This window comes from Pteropus vampyrus, unplaced genomic scaffold (genome assembly GCF_000151845.1).
Source record: "Pteropus vampyrus isolate Shadow unplaced genomic scaffold, Pvam_2.0 Scaffold63, whole genome shotgun sequence".
In the NCBI taxonomy this organism is placed as follows: Eukaryota; Metazoa; Chordata; class Mammalia; order Chiroptera; family Pteropodidae; genus Pteropus; species Pteropus vampyrus.
Window position 1 is genome coordinate 4,798,104 of NW_011888844.1, and position 9,716 is coordinate 4,807,819.

Genomic DNA, 9,716 nt, shown 5'->3' on the forward strand with positions numbered 1-9,716 from the left:
TGTATATATATATATATACTGCATTGTGCATTCACCTTCCATAGTTAGATTTCTTTCTGTCATCACATATTTGATCATTTTTACTGCATCTACCTTCCTCCCTCCACCCACTGGTAACCATGAGTGTATTATCCGAGTACATGAGTAACTATTTTTTTGTCCTGTTTGTTTGTTGCTTTTAGGTTTATATCCCACATATAAGTGATATCACGAGATTTTCAACTTTTCTGTCTGGCTTATTTCGCTTACCATGATTATCTCAAGGTCCATCCATGTTGTGACAAATGGCAGTATTTCATCTCTTCTTATGGCTGAGTGATATTCCCTTGTATATATGTACTAGAAATTCTTTATTCAATCACCTGTTGTAGGACACTTCGGATGCTTTCATGACCTGGCCAAAAGGAATAATGCTGCTATGAACATCAGTGCACAAATATCTTTTGGATATTAGTTTTCAAGTCTTTGGGGGTAAATACCCAGTAGAGGGATTGCTGCATCACATGGTAGATCAATTAGATTTTAAGGAATCTCCATACTGTTTTCCATAGTGGCTGTACAACTTTGCAGTCACACCGCAGTGTATGAGGGTTCCTTTTTCTCTCCATCCTCTCCAGCATTTGTTATTACTTGTCCTATATAGTCTTCCATTTTCTCCTGTGAGTGCCTTATCTCCATTGTCCTTAGCAAATTTGGATCTTTGAATCCTCCCCTTTTCAGTCATTGTTGTCTGAATTTGTCTATATTTACGCTAAACGTTCATTACTATCTTGCTATAGCAAATCTCTTCTTATTGTTTAAGCTTATAATGTCCTGTTCCTAGTAAAGTTTGCACTCCTCTGCTTCTCTCTGCCTGCTAGTCACCTTATTCTTAATTATATATTTTTTCTTGTCATTTTATTTTAGATGAGTTGACCCCTTTCAGTATTTCCTCTAATGCAGGCCTCATGGTTGAGAGTTCCTCGGTTTTTATATGTCTGGAAAGGTCTTTATTTCTTCTTTATATATAAAGGAGATCTTTGCTGGATACATTAATCTTGGCTTGTAGTTCCTTTCATTTAATTCTTTGAATATTTGATACCATTCCTTTATGGCTTGTAAGGTTTGTGCTGAGAAGTCCAATGATAATCTAATGAGTTTTCCTTTATAGGTTATCATCATCATTTCCCCAGCTTCCCTGAGAATTCTGTCTTTGTCGTTGAGTTTTAATAATGTTAATACAATATGTCTTGGAGAGGTCCTTTTTTGGTTGAGATATTGGGTGTTCAGTGGACTTCTTGAATTTCAAGCTCAATCTCATTCCTTAGGTTTGCAAAATTCTCGTCAACTATTTGTCTGAAAATGCTTTCTAATCCCTGTTCCTTTTTCTCCCCTTCAAACATACCCATATTCTTGTTTCCTCTCCTGATGTTATCAGCTAGTTCTTGTATTTCTCTTTTATTATTATTTATTCTTCAGTTTCTCTCTTCTTTCTTCTGATTTTTTTCTAGATTTCTGTCTTCAATATCACTGATCCTTTCCTCTATTTGGTCAACTCTATATCTCAAGGTTATTATTTAATTTTCCTCTGTTTCGGTGTGTTCTTCATCTCCAGAAGTTCTACTTGTTTCTTTTTGAGTGTTTAAATCTCCTTGCTAAAGAACTCATTCTGCTCATCTAGTTGTTTTTCAATTCCTGAAATTATTGATATGAATTATTTTGGATCTCACTGAGTTTTTTGTTTGTTTGTTTGTTTGTTTTTTAGAAGTACCATCCTGAATTTTCTGTCAATTAAGTCATATATTTCTATGTCTGCGATCTTATTTTCTGGACACTTTTTTCTTTCTTTCTGAGCTCCCTTGTCACCATGGTTGTTCATGGTGTTTAATGGACTCTTTCTCCACGTGAGCATTAATGGAATTGTATTCTGCTTTTTTACAGAAAGAAGATTTCTTATAAAAAGTCTCTCTTTAGCTTGTTGAAAAGATGGCATTTTTCTTTTCATTTCCAGTAGGTGACGACTAATCCTCTTGGGTCTCGTCTTCATATAAAGTCTTAATAATGCCTTATTTTTTCTTTTAGACATTCAATCATGCTCACAATCCTCAACCTCAGTCCCTGTTAGTGTTAGCGACAGTTTTCGTAGTGTTCGCTCAGATACCCCTGGGGCTCCGTGGTGTTAGGTCTTGGAGGATATGTGGGGAGCGGCCCTCTTGGTTGGTGAATGGGGTCTGTGGCTCAGCCTTGCTTTTTGCAACATGTCTGGTAATAATCAACTGTTGTTTTGTTGCTATCTCCACTTCTCTATCTTCCCCATTTCTCTGTTTTCTGCCCTGATGCTTGGGCACTGCGGCTAGAGGCGTAGAGCTCACAGCTTTCCCAGGCAGAGTTCTTCAGGGAATTCACCTCACCTTCTCCCTTCCCCTCTGTTTCTACAGGGAGCTCTGCTGCGAGAGGCAGCTTCTTTGTTTCTCCCAGTCTACTGCCGGTCTCTTGGGGTTCTGATCTGTAGTAGCTCTTATGCGCAGATTCCACACTCAGACATGCTGGTGTGCAGTTTGTGTGTGTGTGTGTGTGTGTGTTTTCTTTTTTGAGTTTTAGATGTTCAGCTTATTGTTGTTTCGAGGGAAGAAATCTGGGAACGTCTCTGACTCCGCCATGATTCTGACGTCCAACCCAGTCTTTCTTTAGCAGCATGTTGTTTAATCTCCATGTTTTGTGGTTCTTCCTGCTTTCTTTTTTACATTTGATCTCTAGTTTCAAAGCATATTGTTAGAGAATAAGCTTTTTATGATTTCAATTTTCTTAAAAATGTTGAGGCTAGTTTTGTGTCCCAATATATGGTCTATCTTTGAGAACATTTCAGAGTCACTAGAGAAGAATGCATAATGTGATGAAAGGCTCTGTAATTGTCAATTACGTCCAATTGGTCTAATGTGTCATTTATGGGTGTTATTTTCTTATTAATTTTCTGTTTAGATGATCTATCTGCAGCTGACAGTGGAATATTTAGGTCTCATACTATAGTGTGTTTTTTTTTCAGTTTCCCCTTTAGTGTTGTTAGTAGTTGCTTTACATATTTTGGTACTCCCTAACTGGGATCATGAATATTAATAAGTGTTAAGTCTTCTTGACACATAGTTCCCTTTATCTTTATGAAGTATCCATTGTTGTCTCTCCTTACAGGTTTTGTTTTGATGTCTATTTCATCAGTTAGATATTTGGCTGCACATGCTTTTCCCTGGATGCCATTTGCTTGGATTGTGGTTTTCCACCCTTTCACTTTGAGTTTCTTTTTGTTCTTGCACCTGAGATTTGTCTCTTAATGGCAGCATATGGTTGAGTTTTGGGTTTTGATTCAATCTGCTACTCTTTTTCTTTTTATTGGTGAGTTCATCTCATTTACATAAAAGATGATTATTGAAATATGAAGATTTTTATGGTCATTTTATTTTTTGTTTTCTGGTAGCTTGATGTCTCTATTGTTTCTTTGTCCTTGTGTTTCTGTCTGTTATTTTAATTTGGTGGTGCTTTATGGTTTTCTCTCTGTTTCCTCTTGGTTTATGTTATGTTTCTCAATTCTGGATTTATTGTGTGTGATTACATATATATGCATACATAAATAAATTTTTCTCCTGTGTGTGCAGATTTGATATTTTTTCCTTCTCTTTTCTTTTTTGTTGTCTCCTTTTGTCCCTCTTTATGCTGTATGCTCCTTTATAAGTTTCAGTAGCCATTGTTTTTTTCGTGTTTAAGGTATATTTTCCCTTTAACCATTATGTAATATTTAAGCTCATAATACCTTGTTCTTAATAAGGATTGCACTTTTCTGCTTTTGTCTGCCCGTTGGTCATTTTATACATAGTCATATATTTTTCTGTCCTTTTCTTTCAGGTCAGCTGACCCCCTTCTATATTTTCTGTATTGCAGGACTTGTTGTGGAAAATTCCCTCAGCTTTGTGTGTCTGGAAAGGCTTTTATTTCTCTTTCATGTCTAAAGAAGAGCTTTGGTGGATATTATTTTTGGCTGATAATTTCTTTCTTTTGGTAGTTTGAATATTTGGTTTTGTTCCCTCTTAGTGTGTTAGGATTGTGCTGAGAAGTCCAATGATACTCTAATGGGTTTTTCTTTATATAGTAATGTCTTCTTTTTTCCTGGCTTCCTTGATAATTCTTTGTCATTAATTTTTGACAATTTTAATATACTATATCTCAGAGAAGACCCTTTTGGTTTGAGATAATTGAGTTTCTCATTGCTTTTTGTATTCCAGGATGCAGTTTTTTCCATAGGTTTGAGAAATCTCATTGACTGTTTGTTTGAATATGCTCTCTGTTTCCTTCTCCCTTTCTTCTCCTTCTGGAGGAGAACATTATTCTTATATTGTTTTTCCTGATGGTGTCAGACAGTTCTTGTAGTCATTTCATTTTTTTTTTCTTTACTCTTGTCTTTCTCTTCTTCCTTCTATGCCATGTCTAGATTTCTGTCTTTGTATTACTAATTCTTTCCTCCTTATGGTCAGCTCTATTTCCTAGGCTTGCTCTTTCATTTTTTATCTTTTTTAGTTAGTTTTTCATCTCCAGATGTTATATATTTATTTATTTTTTTTTAGAGTTTCAATCTCCTTGGGGAAAAAATTTGTATTGTTTTGATTTTGTTTCTATTCTTGGAACTGTCAATCAGAATTTTCCCGCATCTCACTGAGTTTTTTTCAGAAGTGCAATCTTGAATTCTCTGTCATTTAAGTTGCATATTTTTATATCTATTAGCTTATTTTATGGAGATTTTAAATTTTCTTTCTCAATTGCCTTTTCACCTTAGTTGTTCATGGTGTTTGATGAATTATTTCTTGGCTTAGGCAATAATGGGTATGTAATCTGCTTTTTTTTTTTTTTTCAGCGAAGGGAGATTTGTTACAGAGCGATCTTTAGCAGTTTGATAAAAAAAATAAGCTTTTCTTTGATTTCCAGTAAGGGACACCCAAGCCTCCTGCACTGTCCAAGCTTGCTATATAGCTAATTGCGGTTAAGAATATCCTTTTTTTTCTCTGGAAAGGTGTGTATTTCCTTTGTGACCAGGCCACCTTGGCCCCAGGGATTCATCCTCATGGGAATGTGAAGGGTGATGGGATTTTGAGCTTCTGAGAAGGCCATGGAGCCCTAGTCAGGTGCAATTCTCCTCTACTTTCAACTGTCAGGTGCAATTCTCCTCTGCTTTCTTGTGCATCAGCCTGACTAGATGGGATGGGGTGTATTGGGAGAGGACAACTTTGTGTGTGACTGTTTTCCTTTCAGTGATGCTGGCTCAGACTTCGGCTGCTTTCCATTTATATTCCTTCTCCTTTCTGTTGGGCCAGCTGCGGTGTATATTTCAATTCTGGTTGTGATATATCCCCTGCAGTGCTCACGCTTGAAGAGTACGAGTCTGGGGAAAGGCGAACTCTGAGATGATGGGGGATGGCAGCCTGGATCCAGTGAGTCAGCTTTCTGCCTGGCAAAGGCAGCTGCTAAGACACAGTTGTCGCCCTTCTATGCACTGTCTCTGCCCTGCTCCCTGCCCTGCTCCCTGGGTTTCACTGCGTGGAATATGCTTATCCCTCTGGCAGGACTATTTGAGGCTTCCAAGGACCATGAAACTGTTGCGTTGTTGTTTTCCCCTCCCCCTTGCTCTTCAGAAAGTTTTGGGGCTGCTTTCCACAGCATTTGGCTTTGTCTCTGCCTTCCTGTCTCGAGCACCCAAATAGCATACTTTCTGATGCTCCGATGCACAGATCTCTCAGACACGCTTTTGTGCAAGTTGAGTGTTGTTTGTTGAGATGTCGATATTCAGCTGCTTATAGTTTCAAGGGGAGAGATCAGGGGAGATTCTTCGTACTGCCATGCCTCTGACGTCACTCCCAGCCTTACTTTTACTTTGAAATATGCCATATCTTTACAAATATATGACAGCATGAGTAATTATGAAAATACTTTAATAACGTTTATTTTATATATTTTTTTATTTCTTCAAATATTGAATCAGTATTATATCTCCTATATAAAGATATTACATTCCAGGTTTTGAGAAAACTTACTGATTGGCTAGTTAGATTTTTATAAATAATCTTTAAAAAGTTATAAAGAATAATGGTAATATTTTTCCAAAATAGCAAGAAGAAATAACTTGGACATAATTTGAAAAAAAAAAAAAACCCACAGAAAGTGTGGTTTATTAGTACTTTAAAGCTTGGGTTATTAAAAGTCAGCTTTTATTCACTAAGAACAACAAATGCTACAGACACTGTTTTTTTTTCATGTTTATGTCTGTATTTTTTCAACAAAGTGGGGTAGTAGCATACTTTTTAAAAAAAGCATTTTATGTTATTATCATTTTCAAATATACATTACATTGGTTAGAGATTTACGTAGTTTACAAAACGATCTCCTGGATTACTTTAGCACCCATCTGGCTCTACATATAGCCATTACATTATTGCTGACTACATTCCCTATACCATACTTCCATTCCTCATGACCACCTCTCAAATACTAATTTGTACTTCTTTAACTCTTCATCCCTTTCACCCAGCCCTCCAACTCTCCTCACTTCTGGCAGTCACCAGATTGTCTTTTGTATATGTGAGTCTGTTTTTGTTTAGTTTGTTCTTTTTGTTCCGTAGATTACTCATATAAGTGAAATTATATGGTATTTATCTTTAGCTGTCTGACATGTTTCAATCAGCATAATAACTTCTAAGTCCATCTATGTCATTGCAAATGGTAGAATTTCATTTTTTTTGTGGATAAATAATATTCCATTGTATATATGAACCACAATTATATGTTGATGGGCATTTAGCTTGCTTCCATTTTTTGGTTATTGTGGATAATGCTGCTGTGAACATAAGGATGTATTGATCTTAATGAATTAGTGTTTTGGTTTTCTTTGGAAAAATACCCAGAAGTGCAATTACTTCTGGGTAATTAAGTCAAAAGGTAGATCCATTTTTAATTTTTTGAGGAAACTCCAGACTGTTCTCCATAGTTGCTGTATGAATTTGCAATCCCACCAACAGTGTGTGAGGGTTTCCTTTTCTCCACATCCTCGCCAACACTTGTTGTTTTTTGATGTATTGATGATAGCCATTCTGACAAGTGTGAGATGACATCTCATTGAGATTTTAATTTACATTTCTCTGATGATTAGTGACCTTGAGCACATTTTCATATGTCTATTGGCCATCTTTATTCCACTTTAAAGAAATATCTCTTCAGGTCTTTGGCCCAGTTTTTAAATTGGATTGTTTATTTTTTTTGTTGTTGGATTGTATGAGTTCTTTTATATATTTTGGATATTAACCCCTTATCATGTATCAGACATGAATATATCTCCCATTCATTAGGTTATCTATTTTTTTAATGATTTCTTTTTACTGCGCAAAAACTTTTTAGTTTGATGTCATTTCCTTTGTTTATTTTTCTTTTATGTCCCTCGTCTAAGGAGATTTATCTGAAAGGAAATTACTAGTAGCAATATCAGAGAGTTAACTGCCTATGTTTTCTTCTAGAAGTGTTATGATTTCAGGTCTTACATTTATGACTTTAATTTATATTCTTGTACCTGGTGTAAGAAGGTAGTCCAGTGTTATTTTTTGCATGTCTCCATCCAGTTTTCCTAACACCATTTCTTGAAGAGAACCTCTTTACCCCATTCTATATTCTTGCCTTCTTTGTAATAGATTAAATGACCATATAGGTGCAAATTTTGATTACTGAAGCCTTGTATTATAGTTTGATATCAGGTAGTGTGTTACTTTCAACTTTGTTTTTCTTTCTCAAGATCGCCATGGCTCTTTGGGAGCTTTTATGGTTCCACATAAATTTTAGGATTATATGTTCTAGTTCTCTGAAAAATGCCACTGGTATTTTGATAGAGATTGCATTAAATATATAAATTGCTTTGGGTACTATGGCTATTTTAATAATGTTGGTTCTTCCTATCCATGGACATGATATATGCTTCCATTTATTTGTATCTTCTTCAATTTTTTTTTTCTATGACATAATTTTCTGAGAAAGATCTTTTACATTCCTGGTTAACTTAATTCCTATGTATTTTATTGTTTTCGATGCAATTGTAAATTGAATTGTTTTCTTAATTTCTCTTTCTGATAGTTCATCATTGGTGTATTAAAATGTAACTGAATTCTGCATATTAATTTTATATTCTGATACTTTATTGTAGCAGAATATTAGTTCTAACAACTTTTTGATGTAATCTATAGAGTTCTCTATACTATCATGTCGTCTTTTAATAAAAACAGTTTTACTTCTTTTTTTACCAATCTGTATGATTTTTGATTCCCTTTTTGTCTGATTGCTGTAGCTAGGACATCCAATACAATGTTGAACAGAAGCAGTGAAAATGAACAGACCTGTCTTGTTCCTGATCTTAAGGAAAACACTTTTATGGCTTTCCCACTGTAGTTCTGTCATATATGGCTTTTATTATATTGATGTGTGTTCACTCTATTCCCACTTTGCTGAGAGTTTTTATCATGAAAACATGCTGGATTTAGTCAAATGCTTTTTCTGCACCTATTGATATGCTCATATGATTTTTATCTTTGTTTTGTTAATGTGGTATATCACTTCAATTGATTTTCAGATATTGTACAACTTTGCACCCCAGAAGTAAATCCAACTTGATCGTAGAGTATGGTAATTTTAAGTTACTGCTGAATTTTGTTTACTAAAATTTTTCAGGATTTTTTAATCAATGTTAATCTGGGATATTGACCTATAGTTTTCTTTTTGTAATGTCTTTGTCTGCTTTTGGAAACAAGATAATGGTAGTCTCATAAAAATAAAATAAAATACTTTCCCTCTTCTTGAATTTTGTGGAATAATTTAAGAAGAATATGTGTAAATTCTTCTTTGAATGTTTGGTAAAATTTACCTATGAAGACATTCGGTCTAGGACTTTTGTTTTTTGGAAGTTTTTTGATTACTGATTAGATTTTGTTGGTGGTAATCGGTCAGTTCAACTTTTCTGTTTCTTCTTGACTTAGTCTTGAGAAATTGTATATTTCTAGAAAGGTGTCAATTTCTTCCAGATTGTCTAATATGTTATCATATAATTGCTCATAGTATTTTCTTATGATCCTTTGTGTTTCTGTGGAGTCTGTAGTTCCTTTTCCTCTTTCATTTATGATTTTTTTTTATTTGGTCCTTTATTTCTTGATGAGTCTGGTTAAATGTTTTTCAATTTCGTTTATCCTTTCAAAGAACCAGCTTTTTGTTTCCTTGATATTTTGTATTGCTTATCTAGACTCTATTTCATTTATTTTTGCTCTGATCTTTATTACTTCCTTCCTCTGCTCACTTTTGGCTTTATTTGTTGTTCTTTTTCTAGTTCTTTTAAATGCAATGTTAGATTGTTTATTTGAGATTTTTCTTGTTTTTTAAGATAGGCCTGTATTGCTATGAATATCCCTTTTAGGACTGCTTTTGCTGTGTCCTATAGATTTTTCAATCATTTTTCAATCATGTTTTCATTTTCATTTGTCTCTAGTTATATTTGATTTCTTCTTTGATCTCATTGTTAACCCATTCATTGTTTAGTAGCATGTAATTTAGCTTCCATGTGTTTGTGTGTTTTCCATTTTTTTTTTTCTTGTAGTTGATTTCTAGTTTCATACCATTGTTGCAGAAGAAGACACTTGATTGATTCCAGTCTTCTTAAATTTATTTAGACTGGT